The 10,000-nt window shown below is 46.2% G+C and overlaps 1 protein-coding gene across 3 annotated transcripts in view; it reads right to left on the bottom strand.

The window, feature by feature from the left end:
* Positions 1-10,000, bottom strand: part of LOC126578943 (uncharacterized) — a 27,413-nt gene that overhangs the window by 16,180 nt on the left and 1,233 nt on the right. Inside the window, exon 1 of one of the 3 annotated variants that reach the window (XM_050242050.1) lies at positions 6,572-6,772. The exons of the other annotated variants lie outside the window; for them this stretch is intronic. The gene's annotated coding sequence lies outside the window, so the exon portion shown is untranslated. Of the gene's footprint in view, positions 1-6,571; positions 6,773-10,000 lie in introns of those variants that run through there. 3 annotated transcript variants of the gene reach the window in all.

The raw sequence follows: 10,000 nt of genomic DNA, 5'->3' as shown, positions 1-10,000 counted from the left end.
GGGGAAAAGAGGAAAAAGAACAGAAAAAAGCTAGTTAAAGAAGGGATCAATTAGTCAGCGGGCTCTGTGCGCCGGTGGGTGGGTTGGTTGCCACCTGCAGGAATCAATAAATTGATTTTGACCCACAGCACGGTAGCGACCGGTGGCCCAGTCTTCCGCTCAGGGAAGCCACACTCGTTTTACGACGCAACACAGAATAAAATGAAATCGTTCGTACACACAGGGTTCTTGGTAGCTACTTGGTGGATTAGTGGGCGATTACCATTCTGGAATGGCAGAATTTGCTATCACTCCCTGGGGCGCATATCGTTCCTCGCCTTCGGCAAATATTGACCGTCCCGCGGTTGCATCGTTGCGTACCGTCTGTTTGTGGTGATATGCAAATGCAACGGAGCAAAGCGCAACACCGCAGCTGCAGCTGCATGGCACCAGGGCCACACACTCTCTCTCGAAGCTTTCTGGGAATCGAATTCCATTGCGATGTGATAATGCACTTCACTCCGGCGGGTTATGTGCCTTACCCCAGGCCCACATACTCTAGCGTCGAACAAGATAGTAGAGTACAATGCCGTTACCCATCGGGCGCTAGTCGGTGACACATTTATTGTGACCCTTTTTTGTTGACGCCAGTAGCAACACCACGACCACCATCAGGAATGCCATGCCATGCTGTTGATACCGTTTTTTTACTTAGCACATTTTTGCATTCTATATCGAGAGCGAAAGTTAAACCCCTTTTTTGCATCGAATGCTGCATGACATGGCACAAAGCGCAACGGCCCCGGGGGGGAGAGTTTGTTTGTTCGATATTTTCCCTTCTGATCGACGCACACGATAAAACACGATATCGATGAATGTGAACGCTAGGGAATACGTACGAGGACGATTAGAATGAAGCATCTCACACTACCAGAAAGGCACCCCCGCTCCGTCATAACAAATTGAATATTGATTCCTGGACCTCCGTGCAGTGCAAGAGCAATGACATTGAAACTAAAACGTAAGCAGCACGCACTTGTGCCTGAGATCGCGAATAAGTGTAACTGATAGGCACATTAGCATATCTGTACATATTCAGAATATGCTAAATACTTCCTCCGTTCGTACGAGGAAGCAAAACATCCGCTGTTTGCCTCTTCAAAACCTGTCATACAATCGAGAAGTATTCAAATTGAAACATTGTCAAGAGTTCAAATAAATAATGCATAGTACGGAGCACTGGGAGACTTATGATGGCAGTGGTACCGACATATCACGTGGGATCGCGTGCCTTTCAATCGATTGTCGGTTGTGCCGTGATTCACGGCCACTACTAAAACCGAGACACACTTCTGTCGAGGCGAAGACATGGTACCGATATCGAACCAACATTATTTATGCATTATGGATCAATCATAGGGTTTTCTGTTTTTTCCACTTTCCCCTGAGAATGAAGCTTCTGGCAACAGCTGAATGTCGGCAGGAAAGTTAATACTGCGTCAATAACTGGGCGTAGTTTTTAAAAAGAAGAAGGAGCCCTGAAAGCGATTAATTTCATCGCAGCACAAGCAAGGTCACATTCGAAAGAATACCACTTTACCTTCGAAAGAATATTGTTATTGTTCATTTTTAATTCACGAATTCCGTGCTGACACTTTGAAAATAGGACACCAAAACAATCAAGTTATGATGAGAACTTGACGAAATTTGACGAGAACAATACTAGAATGTGTCGATTAATGCGAAATACCTTAAGGTACATCTCTTACAATCGATAATACTTTCTGCATATCTCCCTGAGTGCGTAACGGCGGCATGGCAACCATCGGCATCGGCAACAAACCAAAACCGAGACCCTGAGATTCTGGAAGTTTCGATTGTACAATCCATTGACCAACTGTAGGAGAGGAGACAGAAACTTGTTCCACGCTTACCGTGCGGCGAGAATATTTAGCCATCTGGCTTTCTTTAAACTTTTTCTTTAATTCTCCCTGAAACATTGAAACACCCAAATCGTAATCGAAACAAAACTGAACCAACCACAAAAGACAATGATCGAGTACTGAGCATCGTCTCTCCGCGTTTGTAATGCGAGTGACGCGTATGCGCATAGCGATCAGCGATCGCGCCGCTATCATAAGAAACCATCCATCGCCGCTAGAGACAGTGGGAGAGTGTGGGTGCGTTGAAGGGGGGGGGGGGGGGGTATTTATTTAAATAAATTTACTCCCAAAAAAAGAACATCCCATGCACCAGAGACCAGAGTGCCATGCGAACCGGTTTTTCCAGTCCTGGCCGGGTCCAGTCCCCTTACCGGACCGGCCGGTCTTTTCGATTGTGGCGTGGGTAAGCTGTACATGGCATGTAAGAAATGATCCTCTCTTTCTCCTTGAGCTGAGATGGTCTTCGCTGCGCTGTGCTGTGCTGTGCTATGTCACCATCAGGATGGTGGTGTTGGTTGCGTCGCCTGGCGACTTGCCGGCCGGCCGGCCGGCTCCGACAAGATTCTTACCCATTAGCAGCGAGTGAGCAATACGTGTCGATGTGTTGTTGCTATCGAGAAGCAGCAGCAGCAGCGGCAGTACCACGCAACGCAAAAACGTGCTCTTTCACGCGTGATGCAATCGTGGTATAAGAGCTTCACATAAGAAGAATATCAAAGATTCAATGCCGTACAGCGGTAGGGCAGGATTGATGCAATGTCCTGTAGATGTATATGTGATCTGTACAATATTCGACCAATTGAGAGCTCAAGAAACGGCAAAATATTCTATCAAAATATCTGAATGTAGCTACATCACAAGATCAATCGATCTTTCTATCATCTTATATGTTTTCTTCAACAAATATGCGCACCATCACTCGTTGCAAGCAAAGCGCTGCGATCACACAGCATGATCTTGCGCTCCTGTCTACCCACCATACGTCTCCGTCGATTGTGCCCTGCCGTTCTTTCATCTCACTTCAATTCGCTACCAATATGTTTCACTTTACCCTCAATTGGAAGCAATAATTTTGCACGCTGAAGTACCACCGAGGGGCTATTTATATCTGGTTCCGAATCTGGTCACCATCATCGCGGTATCATACGTAGGCGGCGAATGGAATGGCCATTTCGTACGGCCCCGTAAGACGTCATCCGCGCTTGAGTCGCTTGATTCGTGAGCGATTCAACGGTCTGTGTCTTGTGATGCGACAAAGAATGAAATGGAATGGACGGTGGCGCTGCGCATAGGCCTTCAGTTAAAAGGCGTTCGTTAGAATCGATTGATCGAAGCCATTCTGGAGCTAGGAGCTGCATGCTTGCTAATACGTTCGATCGGTTTGCAAAACTGTCCCTTAGGACATCTTTGCCCCAATGGAATTACGTATGTACTGCTATCGTAATGTATTAGCGCTTTAGTGAAGGTCGTGTGGTGTGCCAAAGTGTATCGACCTCTCGAAGTGAAAGATAATTGATAAGATACACAACTTATAAGGCTTCACAAGCATTTTGTTGATGATGTTTTTCTACAATGACGCGATGTTGAAAGAAGTCTTCAAAACAATTAATCATAAAGGCATCTTGTGTCCAGGAATCTCAACAAATGCATGCTCCCAGCTTCAGGAATGAATCCTTAAAAGGTTTGCAATAATTTTGAATTAATCACAATCCCGACTTATGCCTAATTGGTCATCCAACAGGCCATCTCTAGGATCTCTACAATACAAATTGTACTCAACAAACAAAACACGTCACTCCTAGAGAATCCCTACTGCCTAGCACATCAAGTACTGTGCCCTCACAGTACGACGACGAATAATGCAATCGATCCCATTGTCACTAAGTGCAACTTCTTGCAGGAAATTCCACGCTTCCGGATAGCCTAACCACTATGAAGCCGATGGGACTAAAAATAGTCGCTTAGCCACTCGAAAGAGAATCGCTGGATGATTTCAATTGGCACTCTTAGCGATACAGAAATGCATACCACCTACTAGAACAGGCAGTAAGTGGTGAAGGGGCCATGGATCGAAATTACTTTATGAGCACGACATTGTCTCATCGATAGCGTGCGCGTGCCGTTCTTAGGCAATCGATCCTCGATCCCTCGTAGAAGCGAACAATAGAAATCGATAGAAAGCGGGTCGCCTCAAGTTCCATCTCATCCTTATCATTCAGCTTCACTTGACACAATAATTTAGATTCCCAAGCAAATCCACCATTGTCAGGTGACATCATATAAACGTTTCATCTTCAGGGCGCACTTGAGAGGCTAAGGCGCTAGTCGTAATGTGATTAATGGGTCTGATTATTATCCAATAATTGCACACCACTGTGGAACCCCTCCCTCTCGATTCACATTTCCATTTTATATGAGGACATTTAAAAAAATATATATATATTAATGACGGTCTGTCGCTCTTGAGCTTTGCAAAATATTCTAACCCACTCCCCTCCCTGTACAGTGTCTCGAACACGCGACCTTGACGCCTTTTTTGCGCTTCAACGCGCCAACGCACCAACACGCTCGTTTCTCTCGTGGCCCGCGTGTTGTTCTGATCGATATTGGAAGATATTGCGTCGCCGCTGTCGCCGGATTCTCACAGGAATCGACGCATACTGTGGAACCGCATTGGATTGTCCTTCGTCAACCATTTCCTGGGTGGGTCGCGCTCTCTCAGCTTCATGCTACCAGAAACAATTGCATCAATTACGGCTTCCCCCAGGACTGTCTTTGTCTGGGTGTTTCTCTGGATGTTTATGGAATTTAGACACTTTCCCTTTCATGGCGTGCTGATGGATCCTTCACTTCCGGCCCACAGGCCAGCCATTGCTCAAGCAGTTGTCTGTCTGTCTGTCTGTTTGATTGTCAGGAAGAGCTGGGTTGCTTCTGTCCCAATTGCAAACACAACTAAGTGAGACAATAAAAGGAACTTGCTAGTACGTCGATTATTGGAGGGTTGGTCCTTTGGAAAAAAAACATGCAAAACCCCTCCGGGGGGTGTGTGTCTGGTTTGTGTGCCTTGTAATTGTTTACCAAATTACGGAACATTGAGTCACTCTGTGTCTCTCGGCGCTTTGTTCGGGGGCGCTCTCACTATCACTCGGAATTCCTTCCGCGGTAGCTTCTACTTATTTTTTACTCTCTCTCTCTCAAATGGACTCTCTCTCGCTCTTTGTTGATGTTGAAATGGAATTTGATATCTCCGCGGTCGCGGCACCGCTACCGCCCATCCACGGTTCTACTAAATGCTGGCTGGCTGACTAATGGCTTGGGGGGCTTAGGCCTACGTGACTTAGGTCGTGTCTAGTATTTTGGGGTAACTTGGCAATGCACGACGACAACGGCGCAACAACAGCATTGATGATGAATGTGTTCCACTTCCCCATTCCCAATGCATCCGCGTCCGCAAATCGATTCTTTTCGTGACGTGGTGGAATGTTCCATCATCTTACTTCTTGTAACTTGTTGACAATTGGCTGATGTAATTCATATCCCGCCCATTTATTTCTGGCGACACTAAAACGCATCACAATGCAATGAAGTTTAAATGGTGGTTGAAATAAAATTTGAACAATGATTTAACATTTCAAGTGGCGAAATTAGCGAAAACACTTGTTAACTATTCGTCCTTGACACGCTAAATGCTCGACAAAGCGTGGAACAAGTAGCATAACTGCGATCTGATGACTTATCATTGAACTCATAATTCTTTGTGTAGCATAGGGTTTGAACCAGCCACAAATCGCGCTAGAAACGATACATCCTGCCTGGTTTATAGCGAGACGTCCACATCATAAACCTATATATGCGTGTTACCAATCCCGAGAACCGACCTTTCACAACCGCCACAAAAGTGGAGGCCCGGTTGAGACCACGAACAGCCACAGACCGGCGTTCGTTTAATGTTGCACTTATTTTTAGAAACGACAGCTTTTTGCACGCAAATCTTTTACATTCTTTGGGGACCTGTAAAACGTCCTTTGTGTCACGACAGCCACATTCACAAACACACGGCATTGATAGAGCCTTTTTACAACAACGTATTATTCTTATTGGTTGAGCAGCGAATACCAAACACCCCCTTGAAACAGGTACACCCTGGCGCAATTCCTTCTCGCGCTCTCGCGCAATGCCCATGGTCTCTCACCGGCAGGACGAACTTTTCCTTGTCCTGCTTTTCTACTCACTCACACTTTCGATCGCAATATCTCACACTCCTGTACGCTCTCTATCTATCTCTCGTAATCGCGTCGTCCTTGCTCGCCTTTTGGGGGCAATATCGTTCCGTATCAGTGTGATAGGGAATGTTCTCTCTTTATGTTTCCCAAGCTCTTTTTGTTGTCTTCCACCAGAAGCTTATCCTTCAGAGCAGAGTTTTGGGGGAAAAAGCGAGAAAATCAATTCACCCCGAAACGTCGTTGTTCCTCGTTCCACAATTAAGACTTTTCGTCAGTCACCCATTTGTTCGCCCAACTAGTGAACTATAAATTGGAATTGAAATTGGCAGGATTGGTGAATCATTTTATGCTCGCAAAGCTTTTATGTTTTCGATCCTACTGATCCACGAATTGCCGCAGATTGCATCACACATTTTTTGGATTTACCATTGTATGAAGCTCCTCGCAGGACACAGGCCCGGAAGTGAACACTTGACACGGTTTTACTTTTTCGCCTCGTTCCCAATGCACTGGGACAGGCTGACTAAGGGTGAAAAAAATCCTTTTTTTCGATCAAATATGGGTCTGCAAAGCAGCACAACTCGCGGATTAGTTGCACACGAACGAATGTTAGAGACTATTTTCACAGTGACATCACTCACTAAGGACTCCGTCGTACCATGTACGCGACCTGGACCTGGATTTTTCCTGGACTGGTGCGCAGTCGGTTACCGTCGTTCGCAAGAAGACGCGAAACGGAACTTTTGTGGGGGGCGAGTTTTCCTTGTCACGATTCGTCGTCGTACGCACGAGCAGTCGAGGAGCCGAACGCTTTCGTTACTCTCTTCTGGATTGAATCCTTTCGAAAAGAGCGATACTCTCTCTCTCTCTCTCTCTCTCTCTCTCTCTCTCTCTCTCTCTCTCTCTCTCTCTCTCTCTCTCTCTCTTGGTTCGAGGTCTATGAATTGTGTTTTCATTCCTCCACCCAACCAAAAAAACCCCCCCTGGAGCATTCCAAAACGAGCAAGTCAGCCGCTACGAGACTGTTTACGTTAGACAGAAGGATTTCGAAGGACACAGAGCATGTGCGCATCAATTCTGGAGGAAAATATTTCAACGAGGTTCTCTTATCTCTTATCAGGAGTTATTTTTTAGGAGAATTATGGGATGTGGTGTCTTGATCGAAATGCCCAAAATGCATATTGTCAATGCTCCAAAGATATTTATCATTTTTGAGATGTCAGAAATACCAAAAAAGGCAAGAAAAAATTGCTGAGTCAATAATCGGTATTTTTAATGGATAATTATTGTCATTTAAGAAACATTTTTGTTGAAAACTAGCTGCTACTACCGGGAATAGTAACAGCAAATCCATTAGCTCGCAACACATTTCGCAAGTATGGAAGAATTTAGAGTAAACAGTAACACAATTTCCACGACGGACGAAATTCTCTCCGGAATCAGCAACGAGCTTTGTCGGGTCGTTATCTCGGTATTTACACCCAGCAAAGGCCTCACCCTCCCCACGCACACACACCACCACCCACCGGCAGGAGGTTAGTGATGTTTTGTCGATTTTCGTTGAGTCTCGTTCGTAAATACGAGTAAAAGAACCTGGCCCCTCTCCGGTGATCGAAGGACGTTCGAAAGCCTTACGTGGCACCACCAAAGCCGAACCGAATTGGGCCGTGGCGAGCGTGCTCGCATCAACGAGATGGTTGCGCCCCTGCTCTTCCTATATAGCTCTGGCTTCGGTGCCTTTGCCGAAAGGATATCATCGGTGACTCGCTGGATCCCCGGCACGCGAGAGTAAACTTTGCGTTCGGAGCTTTCGTTTCATTCATGCAGGTGCTCTCCTTCCACCGCCTTGGATCGCCTTTCTGTCTGCAACTCGTGGCTGCTAAACGGATATAGTTCTCTGGCTCGTAGATTTTAGGAGCCACCTCCTCTCGTTTTCCGCTGGTTGGCATTCCGATAATCGATAATCGCGAGTCTGCGCCGTTCGTTCGCTCTCTCTCTTTGGACGAACGGGAGAGCTTGATTTCTCAGCCGACACAATCGCGACGAAATTTATGCGACTACGACTTATTGATAAAATGCTTGTCACCATACCACCCCTCTGGCCGCTATTTCCACCTCAAAGTCTACAGTGCCAGCCAGCCGCCGTTCAAAGTTCATCGTAGCGGTTCTATTTCGTTCCAGGATCCACCATTAAAGCCGAAGTTGCTACCCACCAGGAAGTAGTCTAGGTTCTCAGTAGTATGGTATACCATGCGCATTTGAGATGAGATAACTAATAACCTTCACTGTCATATTCTTCCTACTTGGCGGAACCATTAAAAACGATTAATTAGTCCTTCAGACGACATTTCCCCAACCGACCAACCGTTGATGTTGCGGAAAATGGCACATTCTCGATCAAGAGGGGCGGATATCTCGGCGGAGTGTCGAGGAATTTTTATTTTTGGCAAACCATTAGACAAGCCTCAGATCGTTTCGCGTTGGACCGCGAAGTGGCTGATGATCGATGATCGCCCTACGACCAATTATAGTGCACGTGTACATCGTCGAATAGAGTTTCGACGACGACGATCAACACGTGATCGAACACGAGGATCCATTTACAGTTCGATCATGAGATAACAATATGCTGCGTCTCTAGGCATGGGTAAGAAAGTTCACTTTACTTTTCAGACATTTCAAGGCTTCACTTCATCGGGCTTAGCGCTCCATTCAACTGCACCTCACGTCCAAGCGGCAAAGAAGGAGTTTGTTTACATTATTATTTCTCCAGGAGCTCGGCGAGGCATTTATTTCTGGCATTCTTACGTGACCTTGCAGCGCAAAATGCACAGCGGTGTTCGTAAGTGCAGCAGTCGCGTCCCGGCACCGCGGTGGCCCCAGTATAGAGTCACCAACAAAAGATCGTATTGCAGTGTCGCCGATTAATTGGTATGCACTTGGCGCTGGCGCTGGCAACAGCGAGCGTCCCTCGCGTGGAGTGACGCAGAGTGTGACGCTATTTTTGTACCCGCCGCCCCATATCGATAAGCAAGAGGAAGCACGAATGTCGGCGGTTCGTGACATTTTGCCGATGATTTAGGATACATCGGACGGTGCCTAGGATAAGGATAAGAAGTTTAGCAAAGGCTGAAATCAGCGCGTGAAGTCGAAATTTTGTTGTGAAACAAGCAAACCACCTCTTGCAGCTGCTCATTCGAATTCTGTTAATCTTTAATTCATAAAGCTAGGCCACGCTGCTTATCCGGGGAACCGGCGATGCAGCCAAAAAGCCCATTAGAGCCATTACTTCCGATTCCTCATTGTGCTCCACCGTCGAGCGATCGTGATCGTCGAATATTGGATGGCCAATACCGTAACGGCATCTTTAAAAACAAAAGAAGAAAAACCACTCCACCAACGCTCGTTCGATCGAAAGTCCTTGAAGTGTTCCGGTCACCGTTCCGTTGCTTTTCAACTGCAAGAGTGCTGTTGAAAGAGAAAATTTGATCGATGGGTGGAATCTCTAATGTATGTTTTTTAAGTGGAGCTTTCGTTTTTCAATCAGTGTAAGGTAGCAAAAAGGTTGGTAAGCCTCAAAATAAAGAAATATAAATGTAAATTTCTTTGACTCTAATCCTAATCATTCCACTGCGATATGGTGTTGATGGAGTTGTTAATCTTCGAATTCGGGCTGAATGCCAAACAACTGATTGCACAGAGGCCACTCGCCATTCTCGAACGACACAACAAGACGGACGAGCCCCTGGCTGTGACGAACTGGGTGAGATTATTGCTATCGCCACCCTCTTCCCCTCTGATAGCATAAACACCTCGGTACTTGCACAGATAGCATGAACGGACGCCGCTGGACAT

The sequence above is a fragment of the Anopheles aquasalis genome, chromosome 3, assembly GCF_943734665.1.
Source record: "Anopheles aquasalis chromosome 3, idAnoAquaMG_Q_19, whole genome shotgun sequence".
In the NCBI taxonomy this organism is placed as follows: domain Eukaryota; kingdom Metazoa; phylum Arthropoda; class Insecta; order Diptera; family Culicidae; genus Anopheles; species Anopheles aquasalis.
This window is presented reverse-complemented; position numbering and strand designations above follow the sequence as displayed.